Source organism: Pagrus major, chromosome 2 (assembly GCF_040436345.1).
Source record: "Pagrus major chromosome 2, Pma_NU_1.0".
Lineage (NCBI taxonomy): Eukaryota > Metazoa > Chordata > Actinopteri > Spariformes > Sparidae > Pagrus > Pagrus major.
Genome location: NC_133216.1, coordinates 8183110 through 8204413, shown reverse-complemented (window position 1 = coordinate 8204413; position 21304 = coordinate 8183110).

Here is a 21304-nt window from a genome sequence, read left to right as displayed (position 1 = left end):
AATCGCTCCCAAATGTGCTCCTATACTGGCTGAACGAGACACAGCAGTCCCCATCGGATTCCGGTGAAATTTGTATTTTTGGTGAATATTTTAAAGAAAAAAGTGGCCCATTTTTTCAATAGCTTCCAGGTCTTTGGACCGATTGACTCGAAATCGCTCCCAAATGTGCTCCTATACTGGCTGAACGAGACACAGCAGTCCCCATCGGATTCCGGTGAAATTTGTATTTTTGGTGAATATTTTAGTGAAAAGAGACAATGTTTCATGAGACTGCCTTAAGGCTGGCATTAGGGTTAGGGTTAGGGTTAGGGTTATGGAGCTAGGGTTAGGGTTACGGTCGTCTTTTGACCGATTGACTCGAAATTCGTCACGAATGTGGTCCTCTACTCGCTGAATGAGACACAGCAGTCCCCATCGGATTCCGGTGAAATTTGTATTTTTGGTGAATATTTTAAAGAAAAAAGTGGCCCATTTTTTCAATAGCTTCCAGGTCTTTGGACCGATTGACTCGAAATCGCTCCCAAATGTGCTCCTATACTGGCTGAACGAGACACAGCAGTCCCCATCGGATTCCGGTGAAATTTGTATTTTTGGTGAATATTTTAAAGAAAAAAGTGGCCCATTTTTTCAATAGCTTCCAGGTCTTTGGACCGATTGACTCGAAATCGCTCCCAAATGTGCTCCTATACTGGCTGAACGAGACACAGCAGTCCCCATCGGATTCCGGTGAAATTTGTATTTTTGGTGAATATTTTAGTGAAAAGAGACAATGTTTCATGAGACTGCCTTAAGGCTGGCATTAGGGTTAGGGTTAGGGTTAGGGTTATGGAGCTAGGGTTAGGGTTAGGGTTAGGGTTATGGAGCTAGGGTTAGGGTTACGGTCGTCTTTTGACCGATTGACTCGAAATTCGTCACGAATGTGGTCCTCTACTCGCTGAATGAGACACAGCAGTCCCCATCGGATTCCGGTGAAATTTGTATTTTTGGTGAATATTTTAAAGAAAAAAGTGGCCCATTTTTTCAATAGCTTCCAGGTCTTTGGACCAATTGACTCGAAATCGCTCCCAAATGTGCTCCTATACTGGCTGAACGAGACACAGCAGTCCCCATCGGATTCCGGTGAAATTTGTATTTTTGGTGAATATTTTAGTGAAAAGAGACAATGTTTCATGAGACTGCCTTAAGGCTGGCATTAGGGTTAGGGTTAGGTTTAGGGTTATGGAGCTAGGGTTAGGGTTAGGGTTAGGGTTATGGAGCTAGGGTTAGGGTTACGGTCGTCTTTTGACCGATTGACTCGAAATTCGTCACGAATGTGGTCCTCTACTCGCTGAATGAGACACAGCAGTCCCCATCGGATTCCGGTGAAATTTGTATTTTTGGTGAATATTTTAAAGAAAAAAGTGGCCCATTTTTTCAATAGCTTCCAGGTCTTTGGACCAATTGACTCGAAATCGCTCCCAAATGTGCTCCTATACTGGCTGAACGAGACACAGCAGTCCCCATCGGATTCCGGTGAAATTTGTATTTTTGGTGAATATTTTAAAGAAAAAAGTGGCCCATTTTTTCAATAGCTTCCAGGTCTTTGGACCGATTGACTCGAAATCGCTCCCAAATGTGCTCCTATACTGGCTGAACGAGACACAGCAGTCCCCATCGGATTCCGTTGAAATTTGTATTTTTGGTGAATATTTTAGTGAAAAGAGACAATGTTTCATGAGACTGCCTTAAGGCTGGCATTAGGGTTAGGGTTAGGGTTAGGGTTATGGAGCTAGGGTTAGGGTTAGGGTTAGGGTTATGGAGCTAGGGTTAGGGTTACGGTCGTCTTTTGACCGATTGACTCGAAATTCGTCACGAATGTGGTCCTCTACTCGCTGAACGAGACACAGCAGTCCCCATCGGATTCTGGTGAAATTTGTATTTTTGGTGAATATTTTAGAGATAAAAGTGGCCCATTTTTTCAATAGCTTCCAGGTCTTTGGACCGATTGACTCGAAATCGCTCCCAAATGTGCTCCTATACTGGCTGAACGAGACACAGCAGTCCCCATCGGATTCCAGTGAAATTTGTATTTTTGGTGAATATTTTAGTGAAAAGAGACAATGTTTCATGAGACTGCCTCAAGGCTGGCATTAGGGTTAGGGTTAGGGTAAGGGTTAGGGTTATGGAGCTAGGGTTAGGGTTACGGTCGTCTTTTGACCGATTGACTCGAAATTCGTCACGAATGTGGTCCTCTACTCCCTGAATGAGACACAGCAGTCCCCATAGGATTCCGGTGAAATTTGTATTTTTGGTGAATATTTTAAAGAAAAAAGTGGCCCATTTTTTCAATAGCTTCCAGGTCTTTGGACTGATTGACTCGAAATCGCTCCCAAATGTGCTCCTATACTGGCTGAACGAGACACAGCAGTCCCCATCGGATTCCGGTGAAATTTGTATTTTTGGTGAATATTTTAAAGAAAAAAGTGGCCCATTTTTTCAATAGCTTCCAGGTCTTTGGACCGATTGACTCGAAATCGCTCCCAAATGTGCTCCTATACTGGCTGAACGAGACACAGCAGTCCCCATCGGATTCCGGTGAAATTTGTATTTTTGGTGAATATTTTAGTGAAAAGAGACAATGTTTCATGAGACTGCCTTAAGGCTGGCATTAGGGTTAGGGTAAGGGTTAGGGTTATGGAGCTAGGGTCAGGGTTAGGGTTAGGGTTATGGAGCTAGGGTTAGGGTTACGGTCGTCTTTTGACCGATTGACTCGAAATTCGTCACGAATGTGGTCCTCTACTCGCTGAATGAGACACAGCAGTCCCCATCGGATTCCGGTGAAATTTGTATTTTTGGTGAATATTTTAAAGAAAAAAGTGGCCCATTTTTTCAATAGCTTCCAGGTCTTTGGACCGATTGACTCGAAATCGCTCCCAAATGTGCTCCTATACTGGCTGAACGAGACACAGCAGTCCCCATCGGATTCCGTTGAAATTTGTATTTTTGGTGAATATTTTAGTGAAAAGAGACAATGTTTCATGAGACTGCCTTAAGGCTGGCATTAGGGTTAGGGTTAGGGTTAGGGTTATGGAGCTAGGGTTAGGGTTAGGGTTAGGGTTATGGAGCTAGGGTTAGGGTTACGGTCGTCTTTTGACCGATTGACTCGAAATTCGTCACGAATGTGGTCCTCTACTCGCTGAACGAGACACAGCAGTCCCCATCGGATTCTGGTGAAATTTGTATTTTTGGTGAATATTTTAGAGATAAAAGTGGCCCATTTTTTCAATAGCTTCCATGTCTTTGGACCGATTGACTCGAAATCGCTCCCAAATGTGCTCCTATACTGGCTGAACGAGACACAGCAGTCCCCATCGGATTCCAGTGAAATTTGTATTTTTGGTGAATATTTTAGTGAAAAGAGACAATGTTTCATGAGACTGCCTCAAGGCTGGCATTAGGGTTAGGGTTAGGGTAAGGGTTAGGGTTATGGAGCTAGGGTTAGGGTTACGGTCGTCTTTTGACCGATTGACTCGAAATTCGTCACGAATGTGGTCCTCTACTCCCTGAATGAGACACAGCAGTCCCCATAGGATTCCGGTGAAATTTGTATTTTTGGTGAATATTTTAAAGAAAAAAGTGGCCCATTTTTTCAATAGCTTCCAGGTCTTTGGACCGATTGACTCGAAATCGCTCCCAAATGTGCTCCTATACTGGCTGAACGAGACACAGCAGTCCCCATCGGATTCCGGTGAAATTTGTATTTTTGGTGAATATTTTAAAGAAAAAAGTGGCCCATTTTTTCAATAGCTTCCAGGTCTTTGGACCGATTGACTCGAAATCGCTCCCAAATGTGCTCCTATACTGGCTGAACGAGACACAGCAGTCCCCATCGGATTCCGGTGAAATTTGTATTTTTGGTGAATATTTTAGTGAAAAGAGACAATGTTTCATGAGACTGCCTTAAGGCTGGCATTAGGGTTAGGGTTAGGGTTAGGGTTATGGAGCTAGGGTCAGGGTTAGGGTTAGGGTTATGGAGCTAGGGTTAGGGTTACGGTCGTCTTTTGACCGATTGACTCGAAATTCGTCACGAATGTGGTCCTCTACTCGCTGAATGAGACACAGCAGTCCCCATCGGATTCCGGTGAAATTTGTATTTTTGGTGAATATTTTAAAGAAAAAAGTGGCCCATTTTTTCAATAGCTTCCAGGTCTTTGGACCGATTGACTCGAAATCGCTCCCAAATGTGCTCCTATACTGGCTGAACGAGACACAGCAGTCCCCATCGGATTCCGGTGAAATTTGTATTTTTGGTGAATATTTTAGTGAAAAGAGACAATGTTTCATGAGACTGCCTTAAGGCTGGCATTAGGGTTAGGGTTAGGGTTAGGGTTATGGAGCTAGGGTTAGGGTTACGGTCGTCTTTTGACCGATTGACTCGAAATTCGTCACGAATGTGGTCCTCTACTCGCTGAATGAGACACAGCAGTCCCCATCGGATTCCGGTGAAATTTGTATTTTTGGTGAATATTTTAAAGAAAAAAGTGGCCCATTTTTTCAATAGCTTCCAGGTCTTTGGACCGATTGACTCGAAATCGCTCCCAAATGTGCTCCTATACTGGCTGAACGAGACACAGCAGTCCCCATCGGATTCCGGTGAAATTTGTATTTTTGGTGAATATTTTAAAGAAAAAAGTGGCCCATTTTTTCAATAGCTTCCAGGTCTTTGGACCGATTGACTCGAAATCGCTCCCAAATGTGCTCCTATACTGGCTGAACAAGACACAGCAGTCCCCATCGGATTCCGGTGAAATTTGTATTTTTGGTGAATATTTTAGTGAAAAGAGACAATGTTTCCTGAGACTGCCTTAAGGCTGGCATTAGGGTTAGGGTTAGGGTTAGGGTTATGGAGCTAGGGTTAGGGTTAGGGTTAGGGTTATGGAGCTAGGGTTAGGGTTACGGTCGTCTTTTGACCGATTGACTCGAAATTCGTCACGAATGTGGTCCTCTACTCGCTGAATGAGACACAGCAGTCCCCATCGGATTCCGGTGAAATTTGTATTTTTGGTGAATATTTTAAAGAAAAAAGTGGCCCATTTTTTCAATAGCTTCCAGGTCTTTGGACCAATTGACTCGAAATCGCTCCCAAATGTGCTCCTATACTGGCTGAACGAGACACAGCAGTCCCCATCGGATTCCGGTGAAATTTGTATTTTTGGTGAATATTTTAGTGAAAAGAGACAATGTTTCATGAGACTGCCTTAAGGCTGGCATTAGGGTTAGGGTTAGGGTTAGGGTTATGGAGCTAGGGTTAGGGTTACGGTCGTATTTTGACCGATTGACTCGAAATTCGTCACGAATGTGGTCCTCTACTCGCTGAATGAGACACAGCAGTCCCCATCGGATTCCGGTGAAATTTGTATTTTTGGTGAATATTTTAAAGAAAAAAGTGGCCCATTTTTTCAATAGCTTCCAGGTCTTTGGACCGATTGACTCGAAATCGCTCCCAAATGTGCTCCTATACTGGCTGAACGAGACACAGCAGTCCCCATCGGATTCCGGTGAAATTTGTATTTTTGGTGAATATTTTAAAGAAAAAAGTGGCCCATTTTTTCAATAGCTTCCAGGTCTTTGGACCGATTGACTCGAAATCGCTCCCAAATGTGCTCCTATACTGGCTGAACGAGACACAGCAGTCCCCATCGGATTCCGGTGAAATTTGTATTTTTGGTGAATATTTTAGTGAAAAGAGACAATGTTTCATGAGACTGCCTTAAGGCTGGCATTAGGGTTAGGGTTAGGGTTAGGGTTATGGAGCTAGGGTTAGGGTTAGGGTTAGGGTTATGGAGCTAGGGTTAGGGTTACGGTCGTCTTTTGACCGATTGACTCGAAATTCGTCACGAATGTGGTCCTCTACTCGCTGAATGAGACACAGCAGTCCCCATCGGATTCCGGTGAAATTTGTATTTTTGGTGAATATTTTAAAGAAAAAAGTGGCCCATTTTTTCAATAGCTTCCAGGTCTTTGGACCGATTGACTCGAAATCGCTCCCAAATATGCTCCTATACTGGCTGAACGAGACACAGCAGTCCCCATCGGATTCCGGTGAAATTTGTATTTTTGGTGAATATTTTAAAGAAAAAAGTGGCCCATTTTTTCAATAGCTTCCAGGTCTTTGGACCGATTGACTCGAAATCGCTCCCAAATGTGCTCCTATACTGGCTGAACGAGACACAGCAGTCCCCATCGGATTCCGGTGAAATTTGTATTTTTGGTGAATATTTTAAAGAAAAAAGTGGCCCATTTTTTCAATAGCTTCCAGGTCTTTGGACCGATTGACTCGAAATCTCTCCCAAATGTGCTCCTATACTGGCTGAACGAGACACAGCAGTCCCCATCGGATTCCGGTGAAATTTGTATTTTTGGTGAATATTTTAAAGAAAAAAGTGGCCCATTTTTTCAATAGCTTCCAGGTCTTTGGACCGATTGACTCGAAATCGCTCCCAAATGTGCTCCTATACTGGCTGAACGAGACACAGCAGTCCCCATCGGATTCCGGTGAAATTTGTATTTTTGGTGAATATTTTAGTGAAAAGAGACAATGTTTCATGAGACTGCCTTAAGGCTGGCATTAGGGTTAGGGTTAGGGTTAGGGTTATGGAGCTAGGGTTAGGGTTACGGTCGTCTTTTGACCGATTGACTCGAAATTCGTCACGAATGTGGTCCTCTACTCGCTGAATGAGACACAGCAGTCCCCATCGGATTCCGGTGAAATTTGTATTTTTGGTGAATATTTTAAAGAAAAAAGTGGCCCATTTTTTCAATAGCTTCCAGGTCTTTGGACCGATTGACTCGAAATCGCTCCCAAATGTGCTCCTATACTGGCTGAACGAGACACAGCAGTCCCCATCGGATTCCGGTGAAATTTGTATTTTTGGTGAATATTTTAAAGAAAAAAGTGGCCCATTTTTTCAATAGCTTCCAGGTCTTTGGACCGATTGACTCGAAATCGCTCCCAAATGTGCTCCTATACTGGCTGAACGAGACACAGCAGTCCCCATCGGATTCCGGTGAAATTTGTATTTTTGGTGAATATTTTAGTGAAAAGAGACAATGTTTCATGAGACTGCCTTAAGGCTGGCATTAGGGTTAGGGTTAGGGTTAGGGTTATGGAGCTAGGGTTAGGGTTAGGGTTAGGGTTATGGAGCTAGGGTTAGGGTTACGGTCGTCTTTTGACCGATTGACTCGAAATTCGTCACGAATGTGGTCCTCTACTCGCTGAATGAGACACAGCAGTCCCCATCGGATTCCGGTGAAATTTGTATTTTTGGTGAATATTTTAAAGAAAAAAGTGGCCCATTTTTTCAATAGCTTCCAGGTCTTTGGACCGATTGACTCGAAATCGCTCCCAAATGTGCTCCTATACTGGCTGAACGAGACACAGCAGTCCCCATCGGATTCCGGTGAAATTTGTATTTTTGGTGAATATTTTAAAGAAAAAAGTGGCCCATTTTTTCAATAGCTTCCAGGTCTTTGGACCGATTGACTCGAAATCGCTCCCAAATGTGCTCCTATACTGGCTGAACGAGACACAGCAGTCCCCATCGGATTCCGGTGAAATTTGTATTTTTGGTGAATATTTTAGTGAAAAGAGACAATGTTTCATGAGACTGCCTCAAGGCTGGCATTAGGGTTAGGGTTAGGGTAAGGGTTAGGGTTATGGAGCTAGGGTTAGGGTTACGGTCGTCTTTTGACCGATTGACTCGAAATTCGTCACGAATGTGGTCCTCTACTCCCTGAATGAGACACAGCAGTCCCCATAGGATTCCGGTGAAATTTGTATTTTTGGTGAATATTTTAGTGAAAAGAGACAATGTTTCATGAGACTGCCTCAAGGCTGGCATTAGGGTTAGGGTTAGGGTAAGGGTTAGGGTTATGGAGCTAGGGTTAGGGTTACGGTCGTCTTTTGACCGATTGACTCGAAATTCGTCACGAATGTGGTCCTCTACTCCCTGAATGAGACACAGCAGTCCCCATAGGATTCCGGTGAAATTTGTATTTTTGGTGAATATTTTAAAGAAAAAAGTGGCCCATTTTTTCAATAGCTTCCAGGTCTTTCGACCGATTGACTCGAAATCGCTCCCAAATGTGCTCCTATACTGGCTGAACGAGACACAGCAGTCCCCATCGGATTCCGGTGAAATTTGTATTTTTGGTGAATATTTTAAAGAAAAAAGTGGCCCATTTTTTCAATAGCTTCCAGGTCTTTGGACCGATTGACTCGAAATCGCTCCCAAATGTGCTCCTATACTGGCTGAACGAGACACAGCAGTCCCCATCGGATTCCGGTGAAATTTGTATTTTTGGTGAATATTTTAGTGAAAAGAGACAATGTTTCATGAGACTGCCTTAAGGCTGGCATTAGGGTTAGGGTTAGGGTTAGGGTTATGGAGCTAGGGTCAGGGTTAGGGTTAGGGTTATGGAGCTAGGGTTAGGGTTACGGTCGTCTTTTGACCGATTGACTCGAAATTCGTCACGAATGTGGTCCTCTACTCGCTGAATGAGACACAGCAGTCCCCATCGGATTCCGGTGAAATTTGTATTTTTGGTGAATATTTTAAAGAAAAAAGTGGCCCATTTTTTCAATAGCTTCCAGGTCTTTGGACCGATTGACTCGAAATCGCTCCCAAATGTGCTCCTATACTGGCTGAACGAGACACAGCAGTCCCCATCGGATTCCGGTGAAATTTGTATTTTTGGTGAATATTTTAAAGAAAAAAGTGGCCCATTTTTTCAATAGCTTCCAGGTCTTTGGACCGATTGACTCGAAATTGCTCCCAAATGTGCTCCTATACTGGCTGAACGAGACACAGCAGTCCCCATCGGATTCCGGTGAAATTTGTATTTTTGGTGAATATTTTAGTGAAAAGAGACAATGTTTCATGAGACTGCCTTAAGGCTGGCATTAGGGTTAGGGTTAGGGTTAGGGTTATGGAGCTAGGGTTAGGGTTAGGGTTAGGGTTATGGAGCTAGGGTTAGGGTTACGGTCGTCTTTTGACCGATTGACTCGAAATTCGTCACGAATGTGGTCCTCTACTCGCTGAATGAGACACAGCAGTCCCCATCGGATTCCGGTGAAATTTGTATTTTTGGTGAATATTTTAAAGAAAAAAGTGGCCCATTTTTTCAATAGCTTCCAGGTCTTTGGACCGATTGACTCAAAATCGCTCCCAAATGTGCTCCTATACTGGCTGAACGAGACACAGCAGTCCCCATCGGATTCCGGTGAAATTTGTATTTTTGGTGAATATTTTAAAGAAAAAAGTGGCCCATTTTTTCAATAGCTTCCAGGTCTTTGGACCGATTGACTCGAAATCGCTCCCAAATGTGCTCCTATACTGGCTGAACGAGACACAGCAGTCCCCATCGGATTCCGGTGAAATTTGTATTTTTGGTGAATATTTTAGTGAAAAGAGACAATGTTTCATGAGACTGCCTTAAGGCTGGCATTAGGGTTAGGGTTAGGGTTAGGGTTATGGAGCTAGGGTTAGGGTTAGGGTTAGGGTTATGGAGCTAGGGTTAGGGTTACGGTCGTCTTTTGACCGATTGACTCGAAATTCGTCACGAATGTGGTCCTCTACTCGCTGAATGAGACACAGCAGTCCCCATCGGATTCCGGTGAAATTTGTATTTTTGGTGAATATTTTAAAGAAAAAAGTGGCCCATTTTTTCAATAGCTTCCAGGTCTTTGGACCGATTGACTCGAAATCGCTCCCAAATGTGCTCCTATACTGGCTGAACGAGACACAGCAGTCCCCATCGGATTCCGGTGAAATTTGTATTTTTGGTGAATATTTTAAAGAAAAAAGTGGCCCATTTTTTCAATAGCTTCCAGGTCTTTGGACCGATTGACTCGAAATTGCTCCCAAATGTGCTCCTATACTGGCTGAACGAGACACAGCAGTCCCCATCGGATTCCGGTGAAATTTGTATTTTTGGTGAATATTTTAGTGAAAAGAGACAATGTTTCATGAGACTGCCTTAAGGCTGGCATTAGGGTTAGGGTTAGGGTTAGGGTTATGGAGCTAGGGTTAGGGTTAGGGTTAGGGTTATGGAGCTAGGGTTAGGGTTACGGTCGTCTTTTGACCGATTGACTCGAAATTCGTCACGAATGTGGTCCTCTACTCGCTGAATGAGACACAGCAGTCCCCATCGGATTCCGGTGAAATTTGTATTTTTGGTGAATATTTTAAAGAAAAAAGTGGCCCATTTTTTCAATAGCTTCCAGGTCTTTGGACCGATTGACTCAAAATCGCTCCCAAATGTGCTCCTATACTGGCTGAACGAGACACAGCAGTCCCCATCGGATTCCGGTGAAATTTGTATTTTTGGTGAATATTTTAAAGAAAAAAGTGGCCCATTTTTTCAATAGCTTCCAGGTCTTTGGACCGATTGACTCGAAATCGCTCCCAAATGTGCTCCTATACTGGCTGAACGAGACACAGCAGTCCCCATCGGATTCCGGTGAAATTTGTATTTTTGGTGAATATTTTAGTGAAAAGAGACAATGTTTCATGAGACTGCCTTAAGGCTGGCATTAGGGTTAGGGTTAGGGTTAGGGTTATGGAGCTAGGGTTAGGGTTAGGGTTAGGGTTATGGAGCTAGGGTTAGGGTTACGGTCGTCTTTTGACCGATTGACTCGAAATTCGTCACGAATGTGGTCCTCTACTCGCTGAATGAGACACAGCAGTCCCCATCGGATTCCGGTGAAATTTGTATTTTTGGTGAATATTTTAAAGAAAAAAGTGGCCCATTTTTTCAATAGCTTCCAGGTCTTTGGACCGATTGACTCGAAATCGCTCCCAAATGTGCTCCTATACTGGCTGAACGAGACACAGCAGTCCCCATCGGATTCCGGTGAAATTTGTATTTTTGGTGAATATTTTAGTGAAAAGAGACAATGTTTCATGAGACTGCCTTAAGGCTGGCATTAGGGTTAGGGTTAGGGTTAGGGTTATGGAGCTAGGGTTAGGGTTAGGGTTAGGGTTATGGAGCTAGGGTTAGGGTTACGGTCGTCTTTTGACCGATTGACTCGAAATTCGGCACGAATGTGGTCCTCTACTCGCTGAATGAGACACAGCAGTCCCCATCGGATTCCGGTGAAATTTGTATTTTTGGTGAATATTTTAAAGAAAAAAGTGGCCCATTTTTTCAATAGCTTCCAGGTCTTTGGACCAATTGACTCGAAATCGCTCCCAAATGTGCTCCTATACTGGCTGAACGAGACACAGCAGTCCCCATCGGATTCCGGTGAAATTTGTATTTTTGGTGAATATTTTAAAGAAAAAAGTGGCCCATTTTTTCAATAGCTTCCAGGTCTTTGGACCGATTGACTCGAAATCGCTCCCAAATGTGCTCCTATACTGGCTGAACGAGACACAGCAGTCCCCATCGGATTCCGGTGAAATTTGTATTTTTGGTGAATATTTTAGTGAAAAGAGACAATGTTTCATGAGACTGCCTTAAGGCTGGCATTAGGGTTAGGGTTAGGGTTAGGGTTATGGAGCTAGGGTTAGGGTTAGGGTTAGGGTTATGGAGCTAGGGTTAGGGTTACGGTCGTCTTTTGACCGATTGACTCGAAATTCGTCACGAATGTGGTCCTCTACTCGCTGAACGAGACACAGCAGTCCCCATCGGATTCTGGTGAAATTTGTATTTTTGGTGAATATTTTAGAGATAAAAGTGGCCCATTTTTTCAATAGCTTCCAGGTCTTTGGACCGATTGACTCGAAATCGCTCCCAAATGTGCTCCTATACTGGCTGAACGAGACACAGCAGTCCCCATCGGATTCCAGTGAAATTTGTATTTTTGGTGAATATTTTAGTGAAAAGAGACAATGTTTCATGAGACTGCCTCAAGGCTGGCATTAGGGTTAGGGTTAGGGTAAGGGTTAGGGTTATGGAGCTAGGGTTAGGGTTACGGTCGTCTTTTGACCGATTGACTCGAAATTCGTCACGAATGTGGTCCTCTACTCCCTGAATGAGACACAGCAGTCCCCATAGGATTCCGGTGAAATTTGTATTTTTGGTGAATATTTTAAAGAAAAAAGTGGCCCATTTTTTCAATAGCTTCCAGGTCTTTGGACCGATTGACTCGAAATCGCTCCCAAATGTGCTCCTATACTGGCTGAACGAGACACAGCAGTCCCCATCGGATTCCGGTGAAATTTGTATTTTTGGTGAATATTTTAAAGAAAAAAGTGGCCCATTTTTTCAATAGCTTCCAGGTCTTTGGACCGATTGACTCGAAATCGCTCCCAAATGTGCTCCTATACTGGCTGAACGAGACACAGCAGTCCCCATCGGATTCCGGTGAAATTTGTATTTTTGGTGAATATTTTAGTGAAAAGAGACAATGTTTCATGAGACTGCCTTAAGGCTGGCATTAGGGTTAGGGTTAGGGTTAGGGTTATGGAGCTAGGGTCAGGGTTAGGGTTAGGGTTATGGAGCTAGGGTTAGGGTTACGGTCGTCTTTTGACCGATTGACTCGAAATTCGTCACGAATGTGGTCCTCTACTCGCTGAATGAGACACAGCAGTCCCCATTGGATTCCGGTGAAATTTGTATTTTTGGTGAATATTTTAAAGAAAAAAGTGGCCCATTTTTTCAATAGCTTCCAGGTCTTTGACCGATTGACTCGAAATCGCTCCCAAATGTGCTCCTATACTGGCTGAACGAGACACAGCAGTCCCCATCGGATTCCGGTGAAATTTGTATTTTTGGTGAATATTTTAAAGAAAAAAGTGGCCCATTTTTTCAATAGCTTCCAGGTCTTTGGACCGATTGACTCGAAATTGCTCCCAAATGTGCTCCTATACTGGCTGAACGAGACACAGCAGTCCCCATCGGATTCCGGTGAAATTTGTATTTTTGGTGAATATTTTAGTGAAAAGAGACAATGTTTCATGAGACTGCCTTAAGGCTGGCATTAGGGTTAGGGTTAGGGTTAGGGTTATGGAGCTAGGGTTAGGGTTAGGGTTAGGGTTATGGAGCTAGGGTTAGGGTTACGGTCGTCTTTTGACCGATTGACTCGAAATTCGTCACGAATGTGGTCCTCTACTCGCTGAATGAGACACAGCAGTCCCCATCGGATTCCGGTGAAATTTGTATTTTTGGTGAATATTTTAAAGAAAAAAGTGGCCCATTTTTTCAATAGCTTCCAGGTCTTTGGACCGATTGACTCAAAATCGCTCCCAAATGTGCTCCTATACTGGCTGAACGAGACACAGCAGTCCCCATCGGATTCCGGTGAAATTTGTATTTTTGGTGAATATTTTAAAGAAAAAAGTGGCCCATTTTTTCAATAGCTTCCAGGTCTTTGGACCGATTGACTCGAAATCGCTCCCAAATGTGCTCCTATACTGGCTGAACGAGACACAGCAGTCCCCATCGGATTCCGGTGAAATTTGTATTTTTGGTGAATATTTTAGTGAAAAGAGACAATGTTTCATGAGACTGCCTTAAGGCTGGCATTAGGGTTAGGGTTAGGGTTAGGGTTATGGAGCTAGGGTTAGGGTTAGGGTTAGGGTTATGGAGCTAGGGTTAGGGTTACGGTCGTCTTTTGACCGATTGACTCGAAATTCGTCACGAATGTGGTCCTCTACTCGCTGAATGAGACACAGCAGTCCCCATCGGATTCCGGTGAAATTTGTATTTTTGGTGAATATTTTAAAGAAAAAAGTGGCCCATTTTTTCAATAGCTTCCAGGTCTTTGGACCGATTGACTCGAAATCGCTCCCAAATGTGCTCCTATACTGGCTGAACGAGACACAGCAGTCCCCATCGGATTCCGGTGAAATTTGTATTTTTGGTGAATATTTTAAAGAAAAAAGTGGCCCATTTTTTCAATAGCTTCCAGGTCTTTGGACCGATTGACTCGAAATCGCTCCCAAATGTGCTCCTATACTGGCTGAACGAGACACAGCAGTCCCCATCGGATTCCGGTGAAATTTGTATTTTTGGTGAATATTTTAGTGAAAAGAGACAATGTTTCATGAGACTGCCTTAAGGCTGGCATTAGGGTTAGGGTTAGGGTTAGGGTTATGGAGCTAGGGTCAGGGTTAGGGTTAGGGTTATGGAGCTAGGGTTAGGGTTACGGTCGTCTTTTGACCGATTGACTCGAAATTCGTCACGAATGTGGTCCTCTACTCGCTGAATGAGACACAGCAGTCCCCATTGGATTCCGGTGAAATTTGTATTTTTGGTGAATATTTTAAAGAAAAAAGTGGCCCATTTTTTCAATAGCTTCCAGGTCTTTGACCGATTGACTCGAAATCGCTCCCAAATGTGCTCCTATACTGGCTGAACGAGACACAGCAGTCCCCATCGGATTCCGGTGAAATTTGTATTTTTGGTGAATATTTTAAAGAAAAAAGTGGCCCATTTTTTCAATAGCTTCCAGGTCTTTGGACCGATTGACTCGAAATTGCTCCCAAATGTGCTCCTATACTGGCTGAACGAGACACAGCAGTCCCCATCGGATTCCGGTGAAATTTGTATTTTTGGTGAATATTTTAGTGAAAAGAGACAATGTTTCATGAGACTGCCTTAAGGCTGGCATTAGGGTTAGGGTTAGGGTTAGGGTTATGGAGCTAGGGTTAGGGTTAGGGTTAGGGTTATGGAGCTAGGGTTAGGGTTACGGTCGTCTTTTGACCGATTGACTCGAAATTCGTCACGAATGTGGTCCTCTACTCGCTGAATGAGACACAGCAGTCCCCATCGGATTCCGGTGAAATTTGTATTTTTGGTGAATATTTTAAAGAAAAAAGTGGCCCATTTTTTCAATAGCTTCCAGGTCTTTGGACCGATTGACTCAAAATCGCTCCCAAATGTGCTCCTATACTGGCTGAACGAGACACAGCAGTCCCCATCGGATTCCGGTGAAATTTGTATTTTTGGTGAATATTTTAAAGAAAAAAGTGGCCCATTTTTTCAATAGCTTCCAGGTCTTTGGACCGATTGACTCGAAATCGCTCCCAAATGTGCTCCTATACTGGCTGAACGAGACACAGCAGTCCCCATCGGATTCCGGTGAAATTTGTATTTTTGGTGAATATTTTAGTGAAAAGAGACAATGTTTCATGAGACTGCCTTAAGGCTGGCATTAGGGTTAGGGTTAGGGTTAGGGTTATGGAGCTAGGGTTAGGGTTAGGGTTAGGGTTATGGAGCTAGGGTTAGGGTTACGGTCGTCTTTTGACCGATTGACTCGAAATTCGTCACGAATGTGGTCCTCTACTCGCTGAATGAGACACAGCAGTCCCCATCGGATTCCGGTGAAATTTGTATTTTTGGTGAATATTTTAAAGAAAAAAGTGGCCCATTTTTTCAATAGCTTCCAGGTCTTTGGACCGATTGACTCGAAATCGCTCCCAAATGTGCTCCTATACTGGCTGAACGAGACACAGCAGTCCCCATCGGATTCCGGTGAAATTTGTATTTTTGGTGAATATTTTAAAGAAAAAAGTGGCCCATTTTTTCAATAGCTTCCAGGTCTTTGGACCGATTGACTCGAAATCGCTCCCAAATGTGCTCCTATACTGGCTGAACGAGACACAGCAGTCCCCATCGGATTCCGGTGAAATTTGTATTTTTGGTGAATATTTTAGTGAAAAGAGACAATGTTTCATGAGACTGCCTTAAGGCTGGCATTAGGGTTAGGGTTAGGGTTAGGGTTATGGAGCTAGGGTTAGGGTTAGGGTTAGGGTTATGGAGCTAGGGTTAGGGTTACGGTCGTCTTTTGACCGATTGACTCGAAATTCGTCACGAATGTGGTCCTCTACTCGCTGAATGAGACACAGCAGTCCCCATCGGATTCCGGTGAAATTTGTATTTTTGGTGAATATTTTAAAGAAAAAAGTGGCCCATTTTTTCAATAGCTTCCAGGTCTTTGGACCGATTGACTCGAAATCGCTCCCAAATGTGCTCCTATACTGGCTGAACGAGACACAGCAGTCCCCATCGGATTCCGGTGAAATTTGTATTTTTGGTGAATATTTTAAAGAAAAAAGTGGCCCATTTTTTCAATAGCTTCCAGGTCTTTGGACCGATTGACTCGAAATCGCTCCCAAATGTGCTCCTATACTGGCTGAACGAGACACAGCAGTCCCCATCGGATTCCGGTGAAATTTGTATTTTTGGTGAATATTTTAGTGAAAAGAGACAATGTTTCATGAGACTGCCTTAAGGCTGGCATTAGGGTTAGGGTTAGGGTTAGGGTTATGGAGCTAGGGTCAGGGTTAGGGTTAGGGTTATGGAGCTAGGGTTAGGGTTACGGTCGTCTTTTGACCGATTGACTCGAAATTCGTCACGAATGTGGTCCTCTACTCGCTGAATGAGACACAGCAGTCCCCATCGGATTCCGGTGAAATTTGTATTTTTGGTGAATATTTTAAAGAAAAAAGTGGCCCATTTTTTCAATAGCTTCCAGGTCTTTGGACCGATTGACTCGAAATCGCTCCCAAATGTGCTCCTATACTGGCTGAACGAGACACAGCAGTCCCCATCGGATTCCGGTGAAATTTGTATTTTTGGTGAATATTTTAAAGAAAAAAGTGGCCCATTTTTTCAATAGCTTCCAGGTCTTTGGACCGATTGACTCGAAATTGCTCCCAAATGTGCTCCTATACTGGCTGAACGAGACACAGCAGTCCCCATCGGATTCCGGTGAAATTTGTATTTTTGGTGAATATTTTAGTGAAAAGAGACAATGTTTCATGAGACTGCCTTAAGGCTGGCATTAGGGTTAGGGTTAGGGTTAGGGTTATGGAGCTAGGGTTAGGGTTAGGGTTAGGGTTATGGAGCTAGGGTTAGGGTTACGGTCGTCTTTTGACCGATTGACTCGAAATTCGTCACGAATGTGGTCCTCTACTCGCTGAATGAGACACAGCAGTCCCCATCGGATACCGGTGAAATTTGTATTTTTGGTGAATATTTTAAAGAAAAAAGTGGCCCATTTTTTCAATAGCTTCCAGGTCTTTGGACCGATTGACTCAAAATCGCTCCCAAATGTGCTCCTATACTGGCTGAACGAGACACAGCAGTCCCCATCGGATTCCGGTGAAATTTGTATTTTTGGTGAATATTTTAAAGAAAAAAGTGGCCCATTTTTTCAATAGCTTCCAGGTCTTTGGACCGATTGACTCGAAATCGCTCCCAAATGTGCTCCTATACTGGCTGAACGAGACACAGCAGTCCCCATCGGATTCCGGTGAAATTTGTATTTTTGGTGAATATTTTAGTGAAAAGAGACAATGTTTCATGAGACTGCCTTAAGGCTGGCATTAGGGTTAGGGTTAGGGTTAGGGTTATGGAGCTAGGGTTAGGGTTAGGGTTAGGGTTATGGAGCTAGGGTTAGGGTTACGGTCGTCTTTTGACCGATTGACTCGAAATTCGTCACGAATGTGGTCCTCTACTCGCTGAATGAGACACAGCAGTCCCCATCGGATTCCGGTGAAATTTGTATTTTTGGTGAATATTTTAAAGAAAAAAGTGGCCCATTTTTTCAATAGCTTCCAGGTCTTTGGACCGATTGACTCGAAATCGCTCCCAAATGTGCTCCTATACTGGCTGAACGAGACACAGCAGTCCCCATCGGATTCCGGTGAAATTTGTATTTTTGGTGAATATTTTAAAGAAAAAAGTGGCCCATTTTTTCAATAGCTTCCAGGTCTTTGGACCGATTGACTCGAAATTGCTCCCAAATGTGCTCCTATACTGGCTGAACGAGACACAGCAGTCCCCATCGGATTCCGGTGAAATTTGTATTTTTGGTGAATATTTTAGTGAAAAGAGACAATGTTTCATGAGACTGCCTTAAGGCTGGCATTAGGGTTAGGGTTAGGGTTAGGGTTATGGAGCTAGGGTTAGGGTTAGGGTTAGGGTTATGGAGCTAGGGTTAGGGTTACGGTCGTCTTTTGACCGATTGACTCGAAATTCGTCACGAATGTGGTCCTCTACTCGCTGAATGAGACACAGCAGTCCCCATCGGATTCCGGTGAAATTTGTATTTTTGGTGAATATTTTAAAGAAAAAAGTGGCCCATTTTTTCAATAGCTTCCAGGTCTTTGGACCGATTGACTCAAAATCGCTCCCAAATGTGCTCCTATACTGGCTGAACGAGACACAGCAGTCCCCATCGGATTCCGGTGAAATTTGTATTTTTGGTGAATATTTTAAAGAAAAAAGTGGCCCATTTTTTCAATAGCTTCCAGGTCTTTGGACCGATTGACTCGAAATCGCTCCCAAATGTGCTCCTATACTGGCTGAACGAGACACAGCAGTCCCCATCGGATTCCGGTGAAATTTGTATTTTTGGTGAATATTTTAGTGAAAAGAGACAATGTTTCATGAGACTGCCTTAAGGCTGGCATTAGGGTTAGGGTTAGGGTTAGGGTTATGGAGCTAGGGTTAGGGTTAGGGTTAGGGTTATGGAGCTAGGGTTAGGGTTACGGTCGTCTTTTGACCGATTGACTCGAAATTCGTCACGAATGTGGTCCTCTACTCGCTGAATGAGACACAGCAGTCCCCATCGGATTCCGGTGAAATTTGTATTTTTGGTGAATATTTTAAAGAAAAAAGTGGCCCATTTTTTCAATAGCTTCCAGGTCTTTGGACCGATTGACTCGAAATCGCTCCCAAATGTGCTCCTATACTGGCTGAACGAGACACAGCAGTCCCCATCGGATTCCGGTGAAATTTGTATTTTTGGTGAATATTTTAAAGAAAAAAGTGGCCCATTTTTTCAATAGCTTCCAGGTCTTTGGACCGATTGACTCGAAATTGCTCCCAAATGTGCTCCTATACTGGCTGAACGAGACACAGCAGTCCCCATCGGATTCCGGTGAAATTTGTATTTTTGGTGAATATTTTAGTGAAAAGAGACAATGTTTCATGAGACTGCCTTAAGGCTGGCATTAGGGTTAGGGTTAGGGTTAGGGTTATGGAGCTAGGGTTAGGGTTAGGGTTAGGGTTATGGAGCTAGGGTTAGGGTTACGGTCGTCTTTTGACCGATTGACTCGAAATTCGTCACGAATGTGGTCCTCTACTCGCTGAATGAGACACAGCAGTCCCCATCGGATTCCGGTGAAATTTGTATTTTTGGTGAATATTTTAAAGAAAAAAGTGGCCCATTTTTTCAATAGCTTCCAGGTCTTTGGACCGATTGACTCAAAATCGCTCCCAAATGTGCTCCTATACTGGCTGAACGAGACACAGCAGTCCCCATCGGATTCCGGTGAAATTTGTATTTTTGGTGAATATTTTAAAGAAAAAAGTGGCCCATTTTTTCAATAGCTTCCAGGTCTTTGGACCGATTGACTCGAAATCGCTCCCAAATGTGCTCCTATACTGGCTGAACGAGACACAGCAGTCCCATCGGATTCCGGTGAAATTTGTATTTTTGGTGAATATTTTAGTGAAAAGAGACAATGTTTCATGAGACTGCCTTAAGGCTGGCATTAGGGTTAGGGTTAGGGTTAGGGTTATGGAGCTAGGGTTAGGGTTAGGGTTAGGGTTATGGAGCTAGGGTTAGGGTTACGGTCGTCTTTTGACCGATTGACTCGAAATTCGTCACGAATGTGGTCCTCTACTCGCTGAATGAGACACAGCAGTCCCCATCGGGATTCCGGTGAAATTTGTATTTTTGGTGAATATTTTAAAGAAAAAAGTGGCCCATTTTTTCAATAGCTTCCAGGGTCTTTGGACCGATTGACTCGAAATCGCTCCCAAATGTGCTCCTATACTGGCTGAACGAGACACAGCAGTCCCCATCGGATTCCGGTGAAATTTGTATTTTTGGTGAATATTTTAGTGAAAAGAGACAATGTTTCATGAGACTGCCTTAAGGCTGCATTAGGTTAGGGTTAGGGTTAGGGTTATGGAGCTAGGGTAAGGGTTAGGGTTAGGGTTATGGAGCTAGGGTTAGGGTTACGTCGTCTTTTGACCGATTGACTCGAAATTCGTCACGAATGTGGTCCTCTACTCGCTGAATGAGACACAGCAGTCCCCATCGGATTCCGGTGAAATTTGTATTTTTGGTGAATATTTTAAAGAAAAAAGTGGCCCATTTTTTCAATAGCTTCAGGTCTTTGGACCGATTGACTCGAAATCGCTCCCAAATGTGCTCCTATACTGGCCTGAACGAGACACAGCAGTCCCCCATCGGATTCCGGTGAAATTTGTATTTTTGGTGAATATTTTAAAGAAAAAAGTGGCCCATTTTTTCAATAGCTTCCAGGTCTTTGGACCGATTGACTCGAAATCGCTCCCAAATGTGCTCCTATACTGGCTGAACGAGACACAGCAGTCCCCATCGGATTCCGGTGAAATTTGTATTTTTGGTGAATATTTTAGTGAAAAGAGACAATGTTTCATGAGACTGCCTTAAGGCTGGCATTAGGGTTAGGGTTAGGGTTAGGGTTATGGAGCTAGGGTTAGGGTTAGGGTTAGGGTTATGGAGCTAGGGTTAGGGTTACGGTCGTCTTTTGACCGATTGACTCGAAATTCGTCACGAATGTGGTCCTCTACTCGCTGAATGAGACACAGCAGTCCCCATCGGATTCGGTGAAATTTGTATTTTTGGTGAATATTTTAAAGAAAAAAGTGGCCCATTTTTTCAATAGCTTCCAGGTCTTTGGATCGATTGACTCGAAATCGCTCCCAAATGTGCTCCTATACTGGCTGAACGAGACACAGCAGTCCCCATCGGATTCGGTGAAATTTGTATTTTTGGTGAATATTTTAAAGAAAAAAGTGGCCCATTTTTTCAATAGCTTCCAGGTCTTTGGACCGATTGACTCGAAATCGCTACCAAATGTGCTCCTATACTGGCTGAACGAGACACAGCAGTCCCCATCGGATTCCGGTGAAAATTTGTATTTTTGGTGAATATTTTAAAGAAAAAAGTGGCCCATTTTTTCAATAGCTTCCAGGTCTTTGGACCGATTGACTCGAAATCGCTCCCAAATGTGCTCCTATACTGGCTGAACGAGACACAGCAGTCCCCATCGGATTCCGGTGAAATTTGTATTTTTGGTGAATATTTTAGTGAAAAGAGACAATGTTTCATGAGACTGCCTTAAGGCTGGCATTAGAGGGTTAGGGTTAGGGTTATGGAGCTAGGGTTAGGGTTAGGGTTAGGGTTATGGAGCTAGGGTTAGGGTTACGGTCGTCTTTTGACCGATTGACTCGAAATTCGTCACGAATGTGGTCCTCTACTCGCTGAATGAGACACAGCAGTCCCCATCGGATTCCGGTGAAATTTGTATTTTTG